The 18994-nt window shown below is 32.3% G+C and overlaps 1 long non-coding RNA gene across 2 annotated transcripts; it reads left to right on the plus strand.

Moving 5' to 3' along the window:
• The first annotated feature begins 593 nt into the window (after window positions 1–593).
• On the plus strand, window positions 594–3303 carry LOC147520306 (uncharacterized). 2 transcript variants are annotated; one of them, XR_015212571.1, is made up of 4 exons: window positions 1762–2073; window positions 2247–2529; window positions 2625–2673; window positions 3154–3303. It is a non-coding gene; the product is annotated as an uncharacterized LOC147520306 (long non-coding RNA). The 2 variants fall into 2 exon arrangements; XR_015212570.1 differs by lacking the exon at window positions 3154–3303 and having other exon boundaries at window positions 594–2529; window positions 2625–2659.
• The last annotated feature ends 15691 nt before the right edge of the window (window positions 3304–18994 follow it).

The following is an 18994-nucleotide window of genomic DNA, read 5'->3' on the forward strand; positions in this document are numbered from 1 at the left end:
CTACAGCCTATAATTGCTGAGCATCAGATGCTTAACAGTTTGGTTTTAACTGATGCGGATGGGCAATGGTTGCTTTGTATGAATAAAGATCAGTTGGAGGAACTGAGGGTGAAGCCATTATCGCCATCTACTGCATTTGAGGAGCCTTATGGTACTGCGGTGAAAAGACGGACCTATTGTCTTGAGATGAATTCATTCTGAGAGGCATTCTAGCCAAGGTAAATTCTATTGTTTCCTAATTATGTTAAAAAAATATTACTGGACAGTTTGTAGTTATGTGGTATGAACTGTAGTGTAATCTTAGATGCCAGTCGAGACTATATCAGTAACAAAGATACAAATGTAGATATCTTATGAATCTGATTGTTGAAATAGTATAATATATAAGAATTACAGTATAAAGTATACTACTGTATAGGAGCATATTTTGTAATGGAGTATCCAAAAAAGAATTACAATCACATTTCATGTAATGGTAGATGAGGTCCCCATTTGGTGTTGCTATACTTTTGTAGTTTTTTTTCCTTTGATTGGTGGCTCACTCCAAAAAAATAAAACCTCCGTATAACAGGTTAAGTTATGGGCACTCATAACTTACTTTTCTTTCCATATTAACTACTTAAAAAAAAATGGTTTAGTTATAGGTGTTGCGGTTTACTCAACTAACCCATATAACAATATATGTGGTAGTTAGGGTGTGATCTCTATTAATTCCTAAAAAAGAGTTAAAAAATTAATTGAAACCATGAACACATCTCTAATCATCAATGTTGGCATGAAAAATGTAGCTTTTTAAGTGTTTTTTTGAGTGAAGTTGTCAGCTTGGCTGCATAAGCCCTCGAGATTTTTGTCTTTCCGAAGAGGATAATAGGACAAACCTAGGATGAGATCACTCGCTTTCTCTTATCGCTACCCATTGGAAGGAGATTGGATAGGTGCATTTACCAATAGCAGTCCCGTTTGGAGCTCTCTTAGGCTGTCCACGTCAGTTTTTACTCACGAGAAATCAGGAAAAAAAAATATTACGAACAAAACTACAAAAGTACTTCTCTATTACTAATGGATAATCATTATACCAAAATGGAAGATCACCAATTTAACTACGTCTCTTACTAACGAAAGTTCCCTACTTCTCGGAAAAGATTGTATCAATCAGCTCCTTTAAGAACTTACTAAATAACAAACTTACTAAATAAAATCTTAGAGTCCATATAATTTAGGAATCCCCTTTAGAGTCCATATAAGATATCTATTAGAATTCCAGGTTGGTTCTCTTCGATCTTCCACAGGTCCGCTTCCTTCAAACTCAAGTTCCATCCTAGCTGCAATAATCGGTAGACAATTCGCTAATGGACAAAAAAAGTAAGAAACAAATTGTCAATGATTGTTGATGAAGTTGCAAACTACTTGGACTATCGGACTTCTTTCTGCATGATCTACAAAAAAATGTACATTAAAGAAGTGTCAAAACATAACTAGATATACTTAAATGTTCGACTATATATCTTTCCATTTCTTTGATCCTTTTTAGTGAACTAAGATGTAGTGCATTGCATTAGTTCACTATTTGCTTTCACACTAGCGTATATGAACTTTACTTTTGTTCAAGTCTATTGGATTAACATGCACAACATTTGCCCATTAGAGAATAAACTCATGTAGTTTGCTAAGACTTGATTTTTCTTAGGATTTGTTGTTTGTTGCCCTTTGATTATATATGTCAACACATTTTAAGATGCTTAATAATATGTATGATTCTTTAGGAAGAAATGGGGCTCAGCCCCTTGGTTTGAATCCGGATGAGTGTAAACCCCTTCCTATCAGCCCATATCACTTAACCTCCCTATTTATCGGCCCATATCACATAAACTCCCTACTTTCCAATATCAGTGAAATTCCAGCCCGATTTCTATTTCCTATTTTATTTTATTACCCGTTTTACCCTTTTTCCATATTCATCCAAGAAGAACACCGATTCATCTAGATAACAAAGGGAAAGGGATATAAGATCAAGTACCATGCAAATGGATGCGAGAAAGATCCGATTGAAATTGACTTCACTCTTCCTTTCAGGTGCGTGTCTTTGTTTACTAAAGTAAAAATTGATCTATGTTCTTAAGTTATCAAATCATCTCAAATATCAAAGGAGCAGTCGTTGATTTTGTCACCAAGTGTTCAATTTGCTCGAGGTAACTCAAAGTTTGGGTAATAAGCTATATAATTTTGTTTTCTGGTTTATGATTCAGTGTGCTCTTTGAGGTTTCCTGCATTTAGACTTGAGTTGTTGAAGAGTCTGGCATTGGTGTAAGGTGTCTATGACTTATTTGATAAAATTCCAGAAAGAATTTCTGAACATGGAAGTTGCGGTTGAATTGCCTTGATAAGATAACTAATGTTTGAATGAAGTGGCATTGGGGTAGCCACTTGAAGCTCCAATAGAACCTGATGCTGATGAACTCGGAGTTGATAATGCTAACTCATAAATTGGAATAGAAGACTGATGGCCCTCAATCTCGATCTTATTCCCAGGTTTTTATTTTAGTCATTCACTTTATCAGTGAAATGTAATAACGTTATGTTATGATACACCTATGCGAATATGACTGTGTGAACATTAATTGCAGGAAGAAATGGAGGCTTCTCTTTTCAGCTCTATAAAGTTTGGCTAGTCACGTAAGCGTTTAAGTTTCTTATCTGCGTTTAAGTTTGGCTATTTTGAGTAGCATGCTCAGGCTGCACAAAAGCCTCTCTTATCTGCGTAATATACTCTGTGGGAAACATGTGAGGTTATCCTTATTACCTAAGGCTACAACTTTCTGCGTTTTAAAGCTATGTTAGCTTAGATGAATGAGCATCCTGATTTATCTGCCTATATGTGTCAATATGTATTTCAATGATTGTGCAAGTCTTCCCTTAATATATTTGCACTGACAAAAGAGAATGCTATAATTGCTAAAATTCATGAATTGGAAGACATATTTCAATGCCAGCATCTTTGTGTCCGATATGAAACACATTTTAGGCAAGATAGCTTGTAAGAGAAAAGATTGGAAAAATTAGTTTCATGATAGTGGTTCCTCCCCCCTCCCCTTAGAAAGTGAATGGAGCTCCTAATTATTTGATTCCCGAAACTGATTTAATTGTTTCACATAGGTTTTGTTCATTGCACCTGTAGATGGGAAAAGAAACCCACAAGTTGTGTTTTCCAACATTGTAGATGGTGAAACTTTAACCTCTTCAGATCCTTTAATCTTAGAAGATCACTCTGGCGAACATATCATGGAATTGAAAAGGGCACGGGTTGTTAACAACGTTCAAATAATCTAAAATTAGGTTCAAAGGTATTACTTCATTATGTAATGCTTGACTTCGGTTATCGTATGCTTGGAAGATATGTAAAGTAATATTTTCTTATAAATTGTGCGTGTATGTACGCGATCAGATTTGAGTTTTGGACCGAAAGAGCGATACTTATGCTTGGATGGCTTCGGATGTTATTGAAATGATCCGTGAATATGAAAAAAAAAAATGTTTATTAATAATGCTTGATTGGATTTGTATGCGAAAATCTTGCGGGGATATGAATGTGGCTAGAACTATTTTTGATGAGATGTCTAAGAGGAATGTTGTTTCTTGGAGTATTATGATTGGAGGTTATCTTTGGTTATCTTTGGTGGACGATCCTTTCTCAAGATGCCCTCTTTCGTCGTCGGTGGCTTTGGTTCTTTGGGCTCGTTCAAGAAGCAATGCATAATATATTTGATTGCTCATTTTGATGTATATAGACACATTTTGTAAAACTATATTTACAGTCACTGAATTTTTATAGACGTTTTTTTGACATTTGAGTTCTAACCAGGTGACGCGGGTTATGGAAATATGAATTTACATATGCAAATATGAAGTTACATATGTGAACACAAATTTACATGTGCAAATATGAAATTTCATAGACATTTTTTCTGACATTTGACAGATGACACAGGTTATGTAAATATGAATTTACATGTACACATTGATTTTCACATACGTTTTTTTCCTGTCATCATCTGGTGACACAGGCTATGAAATGTAAATTTACATATACAAATATGAATTATAATAAACTGTTTTCTGGCATAGCTATGAAAATTTGACAAACTGACAGACTAATCAGGTTCATTTCTTACATTACATTCAGAATTCAAATATAGTATCCAAAAGTTTCATCCGAAATTCTAAGACAAACTGACATTACATGAAAGATCAAAGATTTACGTCCATAACTCAAACAAAATTTAAATTTAAATAGGTTAAGAAGACTGTGTAATTTTATATTGTCATATGTAAATACAAATTTACATAAGATGACGTCAGCCCGGTTTGTCTTTAAGCCGAAATTATAAGTAAAGATTGATGACGTCAGCCCGGTTTTTACAGGGGTATTTTGGTCTGTTTGAGTATTTTAGAAAAATAGGGGGGTTTTATGAGTTTGTACGTGATGAGGGGGCTTTTATGCTGGTTATGTATCAACCAGGGAGATTAAACCCAAAATCTAGATTCTTTAGTTTTAGGATCCCCTTCTTTGATCAGTTACGTTATTTGCTACTACTATATGATTCGGATTAAGAAATATAACTTAAAATGCATATTGGATATAAAATCGTTTGAATGTGACCTTTTGGTTCATTTGTGGTTAAGGTGTTTAATAGGTGGATCTATACCTTCATTTTCATGTGACGAACAAAAGTTCTAATAGTCATTAACTAAAAAGTTTGTTGTTGACTAAGCTAAGGTCAAATGAAAATCTTACTGCAAAGGATTTAGGTCACTTCTGCTACATTCAATAGTTGACAAAACACCATTTTCACTCTACATCTCTTGAATTATAATGTGTATGATATGCATGATGCTTGTTGTTCCACTATTGCAGTTTAAATACATCTGTTCTTAACCATCTGGAACTTATTACTATCATTAGAGTTCATTAAGAGGTAATCTTATTTTTATTTTCATTTCAAATATATACACATTTTCTCATAATATTTCATATTCATATAATGGTACGAGCTGAGTTTATTGTTAGGAAGCATAGTAGTCTATAAACTGATGAGCACATTGATTACTGCCATATTAGTTTTTAAAGTGAAGAGAATAAGTAGATATGAAATCATGGAATTAGGTATTGAGTGCACTACCAGACAAGACCTGACGATTTTGAGATTAGCTAAGATTTTTGAAGCTATGAAGAATACCTATTTGCATGTGGTTGTTTGTCTGAATTCACGAAAAAAATGTGCTTGAGATGACCCAAATTTTCTGGTGGTTAGATTGACAAAGAAAATGAAGTGTTTTAAATGGAATTGAAGAACACCACTTAATTAATTAACATTGTGTATATTTATATATTGCTATTAGATTTTGTAGAAGTTCAAATTAGACAATATCATTTCATGATCACTAATGTACTTATCATGATGGACATTATCACATTAAAATTTATCATATTGAGCCATACCATAGAATGTGACCGGTAGTGGATAAATTATTGTTCCATTCACACCTACTCTTTTGTACCACGAAGAAAAAAAAATCGTTGAGCGATACCAATTTTTGTATTATCACATTGGATAAAGAACTTTGCTTATCATCATCTTGATGTGGCTTCAAACTGTCCAATTGGCTTGGCAGGTGCATTCTTTTATATATATTTTCCCCAAATCATAAATGCCAAAGATACAAGCATAATGGCGTAAAGTTATTCATATGGTGGCCAGTAATACTTGAATAAACATTTGTTTAGTACAATAACGAGTAAATTCTACCTAGTGGAGTTTCCGTTTACGGCATGGACTACCAAGGTATCTAATCCTATTTGCTCCCCATGCTAGGTATGTTAACAACTTTTTTTTTTTTTTTTAATGTATGTCAGATTTTTTGCCTTCATTTTTTGATAGTGTTGAATGCACAACTTGGAGTGTTATTTTGTTTGTCTTTTGTTTGTTTCACCTCAAATGAATTGATCCTAAGGTAGAACTGTAGAAGCCTTCATCAACTTATTGTATTTAATAATTGGTATTTTATAGGTGTTCCATTAGAATAAATAGTTTTTCAGAGTTTTGAGTGATTTTTTTCATAGCTTGCATATATGATTTTGTGTATTCAGAATGTTTGTTATTAGTGTCAAAGCACTTTCTGATTAGTTTCATGCTTAATGACATTGGTTTTATGATTTTCGTGACACTAGACTCAATCTCAATGTGTAAACATGTTGACAAACATCACTATCCTTTGTTTGTTCTTTAGTTTTGTGTTCTTATATTAAATTCCTATATTCTCTAATTGCATATAAGCCATCCCATAATAACAAGAAGCAGATCTATGTTTTACCTCATTGCCCTTCCTTTTAGATAAATGTCCTTAAAGTAAGAATAAATTGTATATATTTACAGGTTTATATGAAGGCATGTCTCTTAGAGAGATCATTCATTTCATTCTACTCTCATCAATTACAGTGCCAATATAAATGTCAAAGTTGAGTTTACAACCTTTCAAGGCGGCTTCCATCCAAACCAGCAACACGAGGTTCACAAGAAAGGCAATGGTCAAGTTTGACATCCTCTTTGCAACCAAATGTGGAGGAAATGAAACGGGTTTTGGCAGGTTCGATACATTGTTGGGAAGATATCTAAGGAAAAAAAATATCACTCCATACAGTGCTGAGGCTATTAGGGAAGTAGAATTTGGATATGGAAGTGACTAAAACATTAATTTCAAGATGCAAATGCACGCAGATGGTTTTATTGATTTCAACAAGTGTTCAAGAATTTGCACAAGACATGACATGATGTTGGACATTCAAACTGCTTAATTTTAGAACATTTGACTTTGATATCAGAACAAACTTCTATGTATGTTGGATTATGAGTTTTGAGAGGTTTGTTCAAAGTTGTCGTCCTATTGCTATGTAAGTAACCAAGTGGATGGAGACAATACCCAATCACCAAACAAGCGTAACACCCTACATTGTGTAAGTTTGATATATCCAAATAAATAGGTAGAGTTCAACCTCACCTAGATTCTGCTAATAGTTGGTATGTGCATTATATTGGACAACAACGCCTAGGAATGCAATGACATTCATGGAATCATGGTTGATTAGCCCAGGTCAAGGATGTGAACAATATGGCCGGGTGCTCCATCATTCAATGGGGTGTGCAGTTGTTTTTGGGGGAAGAGGTTTTAAAGTTACCCACTTTGTGCATCATCTTTCTTTCTAGCATGCTTTTAAATACTGAGAACTAAAAAGAGGAATTTATGAGATCAGAAGGAATAGAATAGAACTTGGAATAGTTTGAGAGACTAACATTTGGTGTTAGAATGAGTAGTTGCTTATACCAGATTGAGTCAATAAGTACCTAAATGGTTGATTATAGGATCAATAAGGATAACCTGAACTCTGGAGAAAGAGCTTGGAAATTTGTATTATAAATGTAGAATGTGTTGTACTATGTGCTTATGTGCTGAGAAGCTTTTGATCTGTTGAAGCCTAAAAATTCTATTCAGCAACAATTGTCTTGCTGCAAAAATCACCACTCTCCTATTTTCTAACTTGGTGTCTTTAGATTGATTAATGCTAAAATTACAACGTTTGTTGCCATTACATATTCTTTTTTGTTTAAAAGATACCACAATTGTTTATTTTTATTTTTTTGTGTGATAGGTTGTTCAGAGATTCACCATTGCTATTTCATGGATTTATTATATACATTGAGGAAAAGATGTAATTATGTATATTCTAAGAATCATCCTTTTTAACTATTAACTAAAATATATATAATGTCATTAATTCTTAGTTATAGCCATTAATTCTTAGTTATATTCCTAACATTCAATTACATTTATTTTTATTATTTTTTTGTTTTTTTTTAAAAAAACATATAGAAATCTTTGATGAACCCACATAGTGAATCATTTATAAAAAAAAATTATGCCATTTTTGCAAGGACACTACAGAAGGACCAATAGAAGTTGGTGTGTAATTAACACTACAACTAAGATAAGTAACGGGAAATTAAAAACTGGATGCAAATGCATTGAATTAACCTTAAAGAATAATTAACAAAAAATCAGAAACTGAATGCAACTATATTGAACTAACCACAAAGAATAATTAACGGGAAATCGAAAATTGAATGCAAATGTATTGAACTAACACCAAAGAATAATTAACGGAAAATCGAAAACTAGATGCAAATGTATTGAACTAACCTCAAAGAAGAATAATTAACAATAAATCGGAAATTAGATGCAAATGCATCGAAAGATCTTTAAAGAAAAATTATTAACATGAAATAAAAAAAATAGATGCAAATGCATTGAATTAACATCAAAGAATAATTAGCAAGAAATCATAAACTATATGCAAATGCATTGAACTAACCTCAAAGACTAATTTTTTTTTAATGTGTTGACAAGTGTATGTTTACATTTAAAATTGTATTTATCATATCTCTTTTTATATGATTGGAAATGTCTTGCTATTCAAGTACCTTTAATATGATCTTTGCCTCATTGAGCATTCTCACAAAATTTCAGTAAAACTTTTAATATTAAACAACGAAAATAATTCAAAGGGTTTTATCAATGGAGTGGGGTTTTCATGTTGCAAAAATTTGAATGAGTGATCAATATAATATTCATATCTTATAACTTTGCCATAGTTGCAAATATTTTTCAGAATAATATAATATAACGACACCCGTTCGTAGGACGGGTTCGTAAACTAGTTCATACACAATAGAGAACGAATTTGTGGACAGACTTGTCCAAAAACATCACTTTTTGATTGGTTAGTTCAACTTTTGGGCAGCTAAATAGTTTTTCCAGGCAGTTAAATAGTTTTTTCGAGCAACTACTCTACCAATTAGCAGTTGAGGTCTTGTGGACAGCAAACAGTTCCCTGTCCACAAATTTATTCTGTACACAATACCGTTTTAGTTGTCATCGGATGAAAGTTTGAAACCCACTTGATGGTTGACATGTGGCAATTGAAAAAATCGAGACGCAAAGATCACAAATGAGTCCTTTCCACTTCGAAATCTCACTTGATTAAGACTTAATTAGGGTGTGTGTGTGTGTGTGGGGGGGGGATGTAAAAAAACACAAAATTAAGGGGGCCATTGCTAAATCCACTATAATTGTGGGGGTATGTCTAATTAACATGTTACTTTAATGGACTCCTTTGCAAATAGATATATTTATTTAAGGGTAATAAAAAATGCATAATTCCACCATGGTAGAAAATATCATGCCAGACCAATAATTCGGTCAGGCCATTTTTTCGATATATTCAAGATATATCACATTATTATATACGGTAAAATTAGATTGGCAAATTCATGGAGTAAGATTTCGAGTCTTCCGCAAATGGAGACTGGAGACAGGATAGGATCTAGTAAAGTATATATTTTTTCCTTTGGTTGTTTCCCAATTTCAATAAAAACTAGATACAATTTGGACAAATTCAAAACAACTCAAAAAGCATTCACAATATGCTACTATTTGAAAAATTCGCAAAAGTCTCCTAATCACTCATCCACCACACATCTATTATCTTTTTAATATTGATTAATTCTAGTTAAATTAAATCTAACCAAATATTTATTTTATTCTCTCTCCAAATTATTCTATTTTTTCATAAAAATAAAATAAAATATTAATTTTCAATTAAAAATTAAAAGATTTATGTTGCAGATTTTTCAAGGGGTTCTTTTTTATTCAATTACAACGCGAATTTCTCAATTTTAATTTTTATTGGATATTATCATCGGTATTTTATTTATTTATTTATTTTTAGATTGATAAGCCTGTTTTAATGGAGATCAGTAACTCTTTGATGCTGGCGGGGTTCGAGCTCCAGACCTCTGGTATCATCACCCAAAGAATTAATTTTAGAAACATTTCAAAAGAATTATTTAAAATTGAATATTGAAAATATAATATAATTAAGGAAATTAAATAAAGTTCATAGATATTTTTGCAAAGTAATCATCCAAAACTTTAAGATAATCCAAGAATCCTGCCAAATATATATATATAAAGAGCAAGTCCAATGGGGAGCTGCTAAAAGGTGCCACATAGGCCTTTTAGCTTGCCCAAACAAATTTGGCTGCCCAAAATCAAAAAACCATTCCAATCACATTTTTTAGCAACGGTTAAGTTCGGGAAACGGACTGTCCGTCTGTTAAATTGTAATGGATGGCAGAAACTTTGCCATCTGTATAGTCCAGACCATTCCAACGGCTAGAAATTGTTAGTTTTTATGAAAATGCATATTTATATACAACTACTTCACACAACTCTCTTACCATTTTCTCACAATTCTCATAAAAATTATATCTACTCCAAATACAACAATCACTACTCCAACTACAACAATGGATCCAAATTAACAAGCAACCACATCAAAAGGAAAGAAATCTACTACAACAAGGTCCATAAATTTCTCAATTCAAAAAGACGAAGCTCTTTGCCAGGCGTGGATATATGTTAATGAAGATCCAATTGTTTGTGCGGGGCAATGAGTCACACACTATTGGGAGAAAATATATGAGAAATTTCAAGAGAGAGTTGGTGAAAACAATAAAAGAACCAAGTCGATTTGGACACATCCAACGAGCTTGCAACCGTTGGGGGAGAATTATCTCTACTTCAAATAGGACGGCTAGAAGTGGCACAACGATCCAAGATCGGTTGGCTAATGCAAAATCAACATATATGTTGGCTCATAACTCATACTTTCAATTTAAGCATTGTTGGGTCCTCCTCAAGGATAGTCTAAAATGTAATGAAAAATTGGACAGTCGGTCCACCACTACAACGAGGAGACGAGCCAACATCATTCTTGATGTAGATGATGAAGTCGTACCTTATACACCCACCACACCGTCGGTAACTCTTAGTAGCATTCCAATTGATCCATTTCCTACACAAGTTGGGGATGGAAGTGGTGCATAGTGGAGGTGGAAGTGCAAGTGGAAGTAGAACCAAGAAAAAATGACTACCAGGAACAAGGGGTGAGAAAGAAAAGTTGAAGAAAGGATGAGAGAATTACAAGATGATGGAGAAGTATTTGGGACAAATGACGAATGCCGCCACTAATAGGGTGAAGTTGATGGAGCTCAAGAAGTGGAAAGAAGACAACAAAATATTAGCACAAGATACTTCGACTCTTGAGCTGGAAGTTGCTGAATACTTCAAGATGATGACAATGGAGATAATTCAATTCACCAAAAGAGAGAGAGAGAGAGTGGAACATTTGGAACTCCAAGTGGTGGTGGTGCTTCTACTATTTAGATTAATTTCAGTGTTGTTAGTTCTTTTATTTCCATTATTGTTGTTAGTTCATTTCCAATATTATAATTTCAATTTTCGGTTTTAATATAATTTTACTTTGAATTGTCTTGAAATAATATGAAATCAAACATAAATAATACTCAAACTATAGAACAAACATAGATAATACTCACTAATGACATAGATAACTCTCATAGTACATTCCTTGATCCGCACAATATTTCCAAAGGTGATTGATGAGGTCAACTCTTAGTTGAACATTAGTTTCTCTACTATGAATACGACGAAGTGTATTGAGTCTTCTTGCAATTTCCTTATGTTGATTTCCTGCAATATGCAATGCGATTGGAGGCTCCCAAGAAATGTCAATTTGCCAATCTTCGATATCAATCTCTCATTCATCCTTGACAATCATATTATGTAAAATGATACACATTGGCTAGATAGTAATTGGCGACCATTCACGGTATAATTGCAACGAAGAGCATCACCACGCATAAGATTGTCAAAGAGGTGAGAATGTTGAACCACATTGACGTCATTGTTTGAACCCGTCATACCAAAAAATGCGTGCCAAATCCACAAGATTTTTAAAATTATCGTTGGTTTCTTCTTATGTCCTACATGTGTATCTTGTCATGCCGTATGAAACATTTCTTATTGCTAATGCATACAATCCAAGCTTCCTGAGAAACCACGATTTTCACCTTGTTGAATTGGATGTTGAATGTCTTTTTCGTTTGGAGCCCTCAAATATTTTTCTTTGAATACCGCCATCACGACATCACAAAAATGCCTCGAGCTTTCGAAAAGAGTGATCTTTGCTATTTGAACGTATTAATCTCACGCATCCGCACCACAATCATATGCAAGCAAACGAATGCAAGCAACCACCTTTTGCATACCCGTCAAACATGGCTTTCCAATGCCATCAACCTTGTATGTGAAATGCTTGTCATGGTCGGAGACAGCTTTCAAGATTCGGAGGAAGAGATGGTGTTGCATCCTAAACCTCGTACGGAAAACATCAAGGGGATACTTCAAATTTTGCACGAAGTAATCCATCATAATCCTATTGTGCGCCTCGATTCGATCATGATAAATATACTTTCTACTGGTGACCGAGCCGATCATGAATAGTTTCGAGCATGTCTTGCAACAACGAGAAGATAGGTAAGAACATATTCTCATCATCATTCACCATGTTCTCTTCTTCGGATGAGGAGCTTGATTTAGCATAGCGAGAAGAAGAACTCATTTTGAATGTGAGAATAAAGGTTGCAAAGTTGAGAATGGTGAAGCTTTGATGGTACCCAATGAAAACAAAAGGTGCGAGTGAAGGAGAATATTAGAAATTTGTAATCTATAAAATTGACAGAAGAAATGAAGTTGGTGGAATTGATGGATGTGATTGAAACAATAAATGGAGTTAGAACAATAGATGGATGTGATTGAAATGGTATAAATAAAGTTGGTTGAGATTGTGAGGGTTGTGGCTTTGTTGACAAGTAAATGCATGTGAGTGAAGAATTGATTGAATTTGGCTAAGTAAAAATTGTGTTGAGTGTCTGGAAGGGACGGACAACAGACTTTCTGTCTTCCGTCTATTTAATTAAAACGGGGGATAGACGACACAGTTTCTGTCGTCTGTATACAAATTACCAACAAATGGCAGAAACTATATCGTTCGTCCCCGACAACTTATTATGGTAGCTGCTAGACAAGGTCACAAATTTTGTTGGGTTTATCACACCAGCCAAATTTAAGACCCTTCTAGCAGTCCCATTGGAATGACATTTTGGTGTTTGGGGTGCTATATAGGCCCGCCCATTGGATTTGCTCTAAAGCCGCTACACTCTACATACATTTCAAATGAATATTTAATCATAAATTCTAGAGCAATTAAAGAATCCTACCATACAATATATCTACCTTGTATGTTAAACCCAATTCAATAAGTTGGAAACATTTCAAAATGAAAAAATTTAAAGAAATAGGATTAAAATAAACCTTTTTCTTCATAAATTAATCCTGGGTTTTGGTTAACATTTCTCAAGTATCGGAACTATCACAATTTATCGCGGTTTTATCCCAATAATACAAATTCATCCTCTTAGGCATCAACTCGCCATATTTCGATATTGTTTCATCAATACATCGATATATTTCCCAATATATATCTACACTATATGATAGTCGGGTCTTCCGAAATACCCTTCCCAATATCGAGTAGGCAATTTAAAATCTCCTTATTTACTTAATTTAAAAACACCTCCCTCACTAAATTTAGAATAAGCCCCACTTTTATTAATATAATTTGAATAAGGTCTCTTTTTTATTAATAATTTAGATACACTTTTCTAATGTCACTTAAATTAAATAATTACCCCCATTTTCCACATTAAAATTAAAACAAACCCTATTTTATTATTGATAATTTAAAAGAACCTCCATAATATCACTTAAATAACATAATTATCACCCATTTTGTTTAAAAAAAAATAAATAGATGAGTCTCTCCTATATAATTACAATTATCATTTACAATTAGAATCCAAAGAAACTATGCTAACTATCGATCTCGAGGGACGGATTTCAAGACTTAAAAAAACCGATGCGTACACTTTTATTAATATAATTTGAACAAGGTCTTTTTTTTTATTAATAATTTAGAAAAATCTCTCTAATATCACTTAAATTAAATAATTGCCCCCATTTCCCACATTGAAATTAAAGCAAGCCCTATTTTATTATTGATAATTTAAAAGAACCTCTCTAATATCACTTAAATAATATAATTATCTCTCATTTTGTTTAAAAATAAATAAATATACGAGTTTCTCCTATATAATTACAATTACCATTTAGAAACCATACTAACTATCGATCTCGAGGGACGAGTTTCAAGACTTAAAAAAACCGATGCGTAGCACGGTTTGCATACTTGTTTTATACTATAAGATGAAACCCACTCAATGGGCCACAACTCCACATGTGGTATTTAAAGAGAAACTTCCCATCTTTACAATAACCTAGGTCACCTGTTGTGTAAATTCTCTTTTTGATATTGACATGGTTTAATGTCCAAGATTATACCTAACCCTACTAATCTTATTAGATTATGAAAACCATTAATAGACGTTTCTAATGTTTATGTTTCTAATGTTTATCTGAAGAAACATGCAAGCTTATTTTACATTGCCATCTCCATATCAAGGCCCAAAATATTGTCGAAATATTCGAGATATCGCCAATATATCTTATTCTTTGAGTACATGAGATGGAAATATTCGATATATCTCCACCAAATATTGAATCTTGCTTTTGCTGATATATATTGTAATTTTTTATATATCAATATATATCAATCGATATATACAATATATTATTGATTTTGTTGACTTTGACATATTTTTATTAATATATCTACGATATTTCTGATATAATCGATGATATTTTTGATATTTTCTGATATATCGACATAGAAAACAAAATTTTGACTGGTCAACAAAAAAAATAGATATCTCTGATATTTCTGATATATCTCATTTTTTAGAGTACACAATATATTGTCCAAATTCGATATTTTGGTCCTTACTCCATATTGACTCTGATGCTGTTACCGCTATTCTACTGCATTGTCTATTTCCACCAGATGTACTCATTGTCCGACTCAAAGTGAATTCATTTTACCTGAGCTTTTTTAATGTTATAATATTTATGCTTTTGTATGCATTGCCGAGAACAAAAAAGAGGCATCCAAGATCTCAAGCGTATTAAAAATAGAAACAAGTCAAAACCCTCTTAATTGGTATTCTACCCCAACTTGATCTTATTTGTAAGTCCTTAGATCAAGTTAGTTCTTTCTTTCTGAATCCACAGATTCTGTGCTAATTTCTATTGATTAGCAAGGTGGCCCTGTTGAATAGCGTCTTTGGGGTCAATTTACCAGAACCGGTACGGAAATAGCTAAGGTTCATTCCAAGACTTTTTATTTACGAAAAACGATTAAAAAAGATATTGAACTTTACAAGTTTTGACAGTATGGGGACTAAATTTTTTTTTCAATCAATTTGGAGACCAAACTTTTTAATTTTTGCAATGTGGAGACATGTGTAACATGACATCTAAATTTCTCACACAGTGTTTCACAATTCAAATTAATTTCTATGGTCATGAGGTTGTAGCATGGTCACGAGATTGTAAAATGTTAGCACGGTGTATAACATGTATGTAACTTGTGAATTATGAAAAACCGTGTGAGAAATTTAGACTACATGTGTAATTAGTCCCCACGTTGCAAAAATTAAAAAGTTTAGGGGGTGTTTGGATCCTATTTATTTATTGTCAAAAAGTGTTTATTAGTGAAAAAACATTTTTTGAAAAAATAAATGTGTTTGGTTTCTATTTAAAAAAAAAATAGTTTTTCATCCAAAAAACACTTTTTGATCCCAAAAACTTGTTTTATGATAATTAGGTAAAACTTGTTTTTCAAGTTAAAAAACTATTTTTCTTTGAAGGAAACACTTTGAGTGCTAAAGGCAAATGAACTCTCCGGATGTTTTAGACTTTAGTGATTTATGTCACGATATGCCAAAATATATCGAGAAACATAGTGCAAAATCTGTTTTGATAAAATAGTTTTTAAGAAAAATCACAACCAAACATATTTATTGAAAAACTGTTTTTAGAATAAATACTTTTTCATAAAAATGTTTTTTAAGAAAAAATGATTTTTTTTAAAAATGAGAACCAAACACCCACTAAGTCTCCAAATTAACTGAAAAAAAAAATTTAGTCCCCATATTGTCAAAACTTATAAAATTCAATACCTTTTTAGTCGTTTTTCGTTTTATTTATCAAGGAACTGTCTTTTTTTTTTATTTGATGCAACAAATAGTGCATTGGTAACTGTGCATACTTGTTGGTAGCTGTAACTACAAGTCTACAATAGTGCATTGGGCCATAAACATATGCCCATTTCGCCAGTTTAATAGACCTTGAAATCCTTGAATTACAGTACAAGTTGGAATATAAAACGATACTAAGGATACACAAGATTCTTTTTCACAACTTTTCAGGAATTGAGAGCATCTCCAAACAACTTTTCGGAACTGGGAGCATTTTCAAACATTGTTGCCATCGGTAATCCCATCACCACTCCTTATCATCTCAACTTTTCGGGAACTGGGAGCATTTTCAAACTTCGTTGATTGGTATAACTTGCAACACTTGGGTATAACCTGCACACCAAATAAAATGACTATATTACGGCTATATATGTCAAAATACGTAAAATTAACAAATTGGATTTTTAAACCGTATTAATAATAATGGAACCTAATAAACACACAAAGCTAAGAGTTTAATTATTTTCTTCTATTAACAAATGTTAAATATTATTGTATCATCTCTCTAATATATATTCTCTCTTCTCTTTCTCTTTATTTCTTTAAATATTTAACATAATTGTTGTATTTGGCATATCTGTAGTATTCTAAAATTGAGTTGATTAGATATGATTATGAAAATTTGATATTTTTTGTTGCATCTCGAATAACTATGTAAAAATATCTTATTATTATATTATTATATATTTTTAAAGTATCAAATATATACCTCCGATATAACCGATTATATCGCCGATTAATCACATATCGCTCCTCGACCGATTAGTTTCAAAAACCGATTTTAATTGCTTAGTCTAGATCCACTCATCTGGTCAACCAATTTATCACAAAAAACAATATTAAAATTCAAAACTTTAAACGAAAATATTAATAGCAAATGATAAAGAAAGATCGATCTCTCCACCAAAAGGAGAGATCGAGTTTGTTCTCCATTGATTTGGCACATATCTCGAAAAATACAAAACAAAAAATAACATATCTTTACTATTTTACGAAAACAATGAAACGTCGTCATAAACAAAATTTATAAGTTTTTGTATTTTCTTCTCTTTTTTCTAGTTGTCTCCATCTTCAACAATGTCCTCCCACGCAATAAAACCAAGTTCCAAATAATCACAAAATCAATAGTTCTAAAATATGTTTTCACTCAAATACATAATTGATTAAAACAAACAAACCCCGATTACCAAAATATGTTAAGAGGTCTTTGATTTGTTTAAAGAGAAAAATGGATTACATGCATCCTTTTAAACATCATAGCAATATTAACTCCAACTTAATAGGGAAAAAAAATTGTTTTATACACATTAAGCAAACGCCATTTGAATTGATTTTTAAGAGAGATGGATCGGCAAACGAATTCACCGAATTCACTTGTGTGATTTGTCAAAAAAAATTGAGAATCATGACACAATCAATAACACAAAAGAAAGAAGAACATACATTTTATTTTCATTTTAATTTTTCTTAATTTCTCCTCAAATCAAAAGCCAGAATTTATTCTCACTTAGTAACTATTAACTTTTGTTCTCTCTTTTTGAGATACGTGTGTGCCGAAAAGAGACAACAAACTAGATCTCTCTTCTTGGTGGAGAGATCCATCTCCCCTTATCAGGACTCAATATTAATTACAAAACCATTCAAAATTACAAACCTATTTAAACCCTCAAACCCTACAGATCCTCATTGTAGAATTGAAGATAAAAGTTGGGAAATTGTGTACTAGGGAAAGGTAGTGGTGGTCATTTTAAGACCCAGGCCCCGTGGGATATTGACATGTGGAAATATAGGATGGTCTTGTAAAAAACTGGAAATTTGGTTCCACTTCAAATGGGTACTCAGGTTTTATTCAGATCCTAGAAAGTCAATGAAACTTGACCGGACGTACCCTCATTAGTCATTACCTTCTTTTTTTACCACACAAGAACAAGAATCATTACTTTCTTTTTTTACCAAACAAGAACAAGAATCTTCTCCCCAACGCTACTGAACTTCTCGGGATTTGCACCAACAACTTGTCAGCTGCTCGTCACACAAAACCCAAACCAAGGTAATCTGTTTTCTCAAATTTCGGATCCCACCTACGTGGGTTTTTGGTTCTTATTTTTTCAAAAAATTATTTTTTTAAAAAAAATATTTTTATAAAAAAATATTTATTCTAAAAACAGTTTTTCAATAAATATGTTTGATTGTAATTTTTCTTAAAAACCATTTTATAAAATCAGATTTAACACTATATTTCTCGATATATTTTGACATATCATGGCATAAATCACTAAAGTCTAAAACATACTAAGAGTTCATTTGCCTTTAGCACTCAAAATGTTTCCTTCAAAGAAAAATAGTTTTTTAACTTGAAAAACAAGTTTTACCTAATTATCATAAAACAAATTTTTTAGACCAAAAAATGTTTTTTTGATGAAAAACTATTTTTTTTTAAATAGAAACCAAACACATTCATTTTTTCAAAACATATTTTTTCACTTATAAACACTTTTTGACAATAAATAAATAAGATCCAAACACCCCCTTAATCATCCACTGCAATTTTGTTTCAATTTTTATTTTTTCAATTTCTTTGGTTGTGAGACGTAATTGCAAACTAGTTTGTTCAACCCTAGTTCTTTATTTCTAATTAGACCGAACAGCAAAACTATTAAAAGAATTAGAGAAAGAAAAAGATACTGGATCCCAAATTTTCCATGTCTTTTCCATGTGTGCTTTTTTTTCTTAGGAATGTTTAGGTA

The sequence above is a fragment of the Coptis chinensis genome, chromosome 2 (genome assembly GCF_015680905.1).
Source record: "Coptis chinensis isolate HL-2020 chromosome 2, ASM1568090v1, whole genome shotgun sequence".
Lineage (NCBI taxonomy): Eukaryota > Viridiplantae > Streptophyta > Magnoliopsida > Ranunculales > Ranunculaceae > Coptis > Coptis chinensis.